This window comes from Mirounga leonina, unplaced genomic scaffold (genome assembly GCF_011800145.1).
Source record: "Mirounga leonina isolate KUSES-001 unplaced genomic scaffold, KU_Mleo_1.0 Mir_127, whole genome shotgun sequence".
In the NCBI taxonomy this organism is placed as follows: Eukaryota; Metazoa; Chordata; class Mammalia; order Carnivora; family Phocidae; genus Mirounga; species Mirounga leonina.
In genome coordinates, this window is record NW_023270316.1 from 956,597 (window position 1) to 961,716 (window position 5,120).

Sequence of the window (5,120 nt, forward strand, 5' to 3'; positions counted from 1 at the left end):
TGGAGCCCTGCGCGTGCACGGCCGAGGTCACCTGGGAGCCCTGCGCGTGCTCCCCCGCGGTCACCTGGGGGCCCCCCACAGTATCAAGTGTGCTCCGCACGCAAAGGCACAACCCGCTCCCTGTCCCTGGCAGCCCTGGGTCTCTGCGCCTTCTCGGGGAAGGAAGGAGGAGCTGCGGGACAAGGACCAAGGCGGCGCCAGCACCTGCTCCCCCGCTTTACCTCCCGCGCCCCTTGGGCAGGTGCAGAGGCCGCAGCAGCCGAGCCCACGCTCTCCACGCCGACGCATGCCGCCCTGCCGCCCCAGCTCACTGGGTCTACGGGGGTCCCCAGTGGGTGCGCGGGTGGCCAGGGTGGACCGGCCGCCCCCCAGCCCACTGGCCTGGGGACGCAGGGGCGGGGAGGGAAGTGTGCCGCCCACTTGCTGGGGCCCTCCGACCTCGCCATGGTTGGCACGAAGCCACTGGGCGCATTTTACACCTCAGCGCCCTGCAGACGGGAGCCGTGGTGGCACAGCTGTGGCTGCCACCTCCGAGGACCGAGGGAACAGGTGTGCGGGCACTCGGGATCCTGCGCCGGCCTCTCCTCACCGGGACTTGCCATCCTTATGTGGCTGGCGTTACAGGCACCATGCCCTTCCTTACGGAGTATTTCAGGCGAAGCGCCCATTCCGTACAGGGTCTGGGAAATTCAAGCGTGGAGCGGCTGAGGTTCCACCTGCAGCAACTGTCCACATAAGGGCACCAAGCGGCGCCCCAGGGGCCAGCACACGAAGGTGACACAGCATTTGCCCTCCTAGAGGTCATGGGTCTGGGGGACAAGAAAGATCTGGAAACTAATTGCTGCAGCGTGAAATGAAGGTGAATAGCCACACGTGGACAGTGTCTTTTCTTTTTTTTCTTTTCCTTTCCTTTCTTTAACATCAAAACCACTTTCATACGAGCAGTTCCATAGGGTTCAAGTAGAGCCCGGTGAACGGAGGGGTCCAGAAAGGTGTCACCGCAGAGCGCACAGTGAGCCTTCCCCTTGTCCTGGGCTGCCCTCTCTGGAGCAGACCCCACGGAGCCGGACACACACCAGCTGCCTCCACTCAAGGCAGAGCCTAAAATGTCTACAACACAGGTCCTCCTCTCACCCAACTTCCCACTGTCCCAAAGGCAACGACCCCCACACGTGTCCTTCACACCCCCACTGTTCCTCCGCCCAAACCGGTCCCCAGCCACTCACCTGGGTGGGACACCCCCGCCCCCAGGCATCTCCACTCCTCCCTTGCCTGGTTCAACCCCTTTGGAGCGCAGAAGTGTACTCAGGCGGTGCTCAAACTCGAGATGCAGAGGGAGCCCTGAGGGCTTGCTGACCCCACAGGGCTAGGCGCCCCCCCACGGCATTTCCCATCCTGTGGATCGGGGGGGGGCGGGAATGTGCGTTTCCAGCAGGATCCCAGGCGATGCTGACGCCGCTGGTCCACAAGCTGAGAACGACAGCGAGCCCATCCCATTTTTAAACCAAAAACTAAGTTGAGGGCAAGGCAGACCCTCTGCCCCCTGCACTCGCTGACTCCTGCGCCCTTCGTGCTGGGGCGCCTCCACTCACACTCAGCTTCTTTCCTCAACCCCGTGCCTTCCACTCCGTCCCCGAAGCGCCTCGGCTGGTGCCGTCCCCAGACAAAGCCGCTCCCTCCAGCACTGCCTCAAGCGCTGAGTCTGCTGCCCTCTGTGATGGCTGCTGCTTACAGGGCCACGGGGCCAGGCCCGGTGCCCAGAGGTTGGCTCAAACACCAGGCCGGACGTCACTGTGAAGATGCAATTAACATGTAAGTCAGCTCCCTCTGAGTAGAGCAGACCACTCTCTTGGTGTGGGTGGGCCTCGTCGAAGCAGTCGGAGGCTTTAGGAGACAAAGACTGACCTCCCCTGAAGAAGAGGGAATTCTGTCTCCAGACTGACTTCAGACTGATGTCAGACCCGACCTGCAACATCAGCTCTTCCCTGGGCCTCCAGCCTGCACCTGCCCTGCAGGTTTCAGATTTACCAGCCCCACTGCCACGCGAGCCAGTCACTTACAATAAATCCTTTTCTCCCTCCCTCTTCTCTCTTTCTCATTCTCTATCAAACCTTTACTCTCTCCTTAAATTAGAGCACAAACGGTGCTTTCTATGAAAATCATTTCATATTTGCCTAAAGTATAACAATCATAACAATACACCCAACATTTGCTGAGGACTTAGTATGTTCCAGGGACTCTCCTAACCTCTTTGAACTCATTTAGTCTTCACAAAGAGGTGGGCATGATTCTTACGCTGTTTTATAGACTGTGGCACAGAGAGGTTAACTTGCCCAGGGTCACACAGCTGGTCAGTGGTAGAGGCGGGAGTCAAACTCAGATGCAGATAGAAACCTAGACAACAAGTGTTTGCTTTAGGGAAACGTCATCCTGTCTCTACTGGAATGCCATCCCCAAAGTCCCTTATACAAAATAAGGGACAGGTAGGCAGGGAAGGTCCCAAGCCCAACGCCACATCAGAATCTTGGCCGGTGGGTCCCAAGGGCACAGGCCTGCTTTCTATCGCTGTCTTGCCCCCTCCCAGAGAGGAAAAACAGGCCATGACTGTTCGCCCGCCCCATGAGGCCAGACGGCGCCCAGGTGGAAAGGCAGATGTAATGTTACACCTGGATACCAAACACATCCTCTTAGCAACCATTACAGAAAGTTAGCCATGAAAGGAGGTGAGAAACAGGAGAGCTGGAAGGGTTCTGAGCAACCAGGGGCCCTGGGGAGCCTGCCCTCCTGAGACAGGTGCAGTGCTCTGGGAGGAGGGGGAGACCCCCAGGGCTGGGCGTAACCACAGTGGCCTTGCCCGTCCTGCGCTGCCCTGCCCCACCTCAAGGGGGCAGCATGGGGAAAGGGGGGCACTTGGAAAGAATGCTCTGAAGACATGCACACCCATTAACAGCTGGGGTGGGGGGCAGGTGCGTCCTGGAGCACGGACGGCCACTGGCTCCTGAACAGCTCCTCCCTGGGCAGGGCCAGCTGAGCTGGGTGGGTGGGCTCCCTGCCCCTGCATGGGGCTGGCCGCTAACAAGGACACACATCCCTGTGGCCTGGTGGTGAACAAGCTGGTGAACGAGGCGCATCCGAGGGCAAAATGCCCTGTGGAACTGATGCGAAGCCATATGACAAAGTCCAAGATTTGGGCAGCCCCTGTTCCTGCAATGTGCTCTGGTACTTCATGTCAGTGTTCCCAGACGCTGAGGTCTGCAGCAGCGTGGCTTACAGCAGCGGGGTGTGTGTGTGTGTGTGTGTGTGTGTGCAAGGGGAGGGGAGAAGGGAGGAGGGCAGGGAGGAAGTGGGGGGAAGGGGGAGCATAGGAGAGAAAAAGGGAGGGGAGGAGGAGTGGGGGGAGAAAGGGAAGGGAAGGGTAAGGGAGTGCCAGGGAGGGGAGGGGGAGAGGAGGGGGGTTCAGGGAAGGGAGGGGGAGGGGTTGGCAGGGATGGGAGGGGCAGGGGAAGAGGGGAGGAGGAGGCAGGGAGGGGAGAGGGAGGGGGATGGGGATGGCAGGGAGGAGAAGGGGATGGTGGGGAGGAGAAGGGGGTGTCAGGGGAGGGGAAGGGGGTGTCAGGGAGGGGAGGGGGAGAGGAGGGGGATGCCAGGGAGGGGAGGAGTGCCAAGGAGGGGAGGGGGAGAGGAGGGGTTTGCAGGGACAGGAGGGGGAGGGGGAGGGAAGAGGGGTTCAGGGAGGGGAGGGGGAGGGGTTGGCAGGGAGGGGCGGGGGAGGGGTTGGCAGGGACAGGATGCGGAGGGGGAGAGAAGAGGGGTTCAGGGAGAGGAGTAGGAGTGGTTGGTAGGGACCAGAGGGGGAGGGGAGAGAAGGGGGTTCAGGGAGGGGTGGGGGAGGGGTTGGCAGGGACCGGAGGGGGAGGGGAGAGAAGAGGGGTTCAGGGAAGGGAGGTGGAGGGGTTGGCAGGGACGGGAGAGGGAAGGGAGAGAAGGGGGTTCAGGGAGGGGCGGGGGAGGGGAGGGGTGCCAGGTTGGGGAGAGGAGGCTGAAAGCAGTTGAGCTGCCCCCATAAGCAGATAACTAACAGGTTTCCCCATCACAACAGCAAACCACATGGCAGCAAGTTGCAAATACACAAAATCTGACTCCATTTATACCAAATTCAGAAACGGGCTCCTCAGCGCGAGCCAAGCCGCAGAGACACACAGCCCCCCAAGCCCTCAGCTGGGAGGCTGCAGAAGCAGGTGGCTTTCCTTGCATAAGCTTGGGGAACAGGGTGTGGTGCGTGGATGCCCGCTACCCAGGCTTGCCCAGGCAGCAACAGGCTTCCCGGGAACAGGGGCTGAAGGAGCCCGGTAGGGTCCCCTGACAGGAGGGACTGCACAGATGGGTGGCTGGAGGAAGGGGCAGAGGGGTGGGGAGGAGGGACGGGGAGGGAGCCGACGTCCTCAGGATGGGAGACCGCCACTAGACACCTCTCAGCCCAAGCCCCAGGCACCTGGCCTGCCGCCACCACCTTGTCCAGGGCCCTGGCTGCCAGCGCCCGGGATGACCTCCCGCCAGCTACCTTTCCTCGAACCCGGGGCCAAACACCGGACAGAATAGGCGGGATTCCGGGGGGGTTGCTGTGAGAGTGTGCCCAACGCCACCGGTCAGACTGCGGAGACGTACCTCACACCTGTCAGAATGGCTTTGATCAAGAAGACAAGTGATAGCAGGCGCTGGCAAGGAGGAGAAAGGGGAGAGCTCGGGCTCGGCTGGTGGGAAGGCAAGCTGGTGCGGCCACTGTGAAAAACAGCATGGAGGGTCCTCAAAACGTTAAAATGAAACTATCATATAATCCAGCAGCTGTATTTCTGGGAACACCCCTAGGGAAAAGAAAAACACTAACTCAAAGAGAGAGCTGGGCAGTGCGCCTGGCGGTCCTGCCCGTCTGTCTCTGGCGTTAACGGTGTTTGGATGGAACAGACCCAGGGACGCCCCATCTACAGCCTCTGACCACGCTCCAACCCTGGTTCCAGCCGTAACCTTAGCAGCCACCTTCCCGCCACCCTCAGCCTCTGGGACCAGCCAGCACCCTACTGCGAGCTCAGCTCCTTATCACCCATCACCCCTGAGCTTCCAGA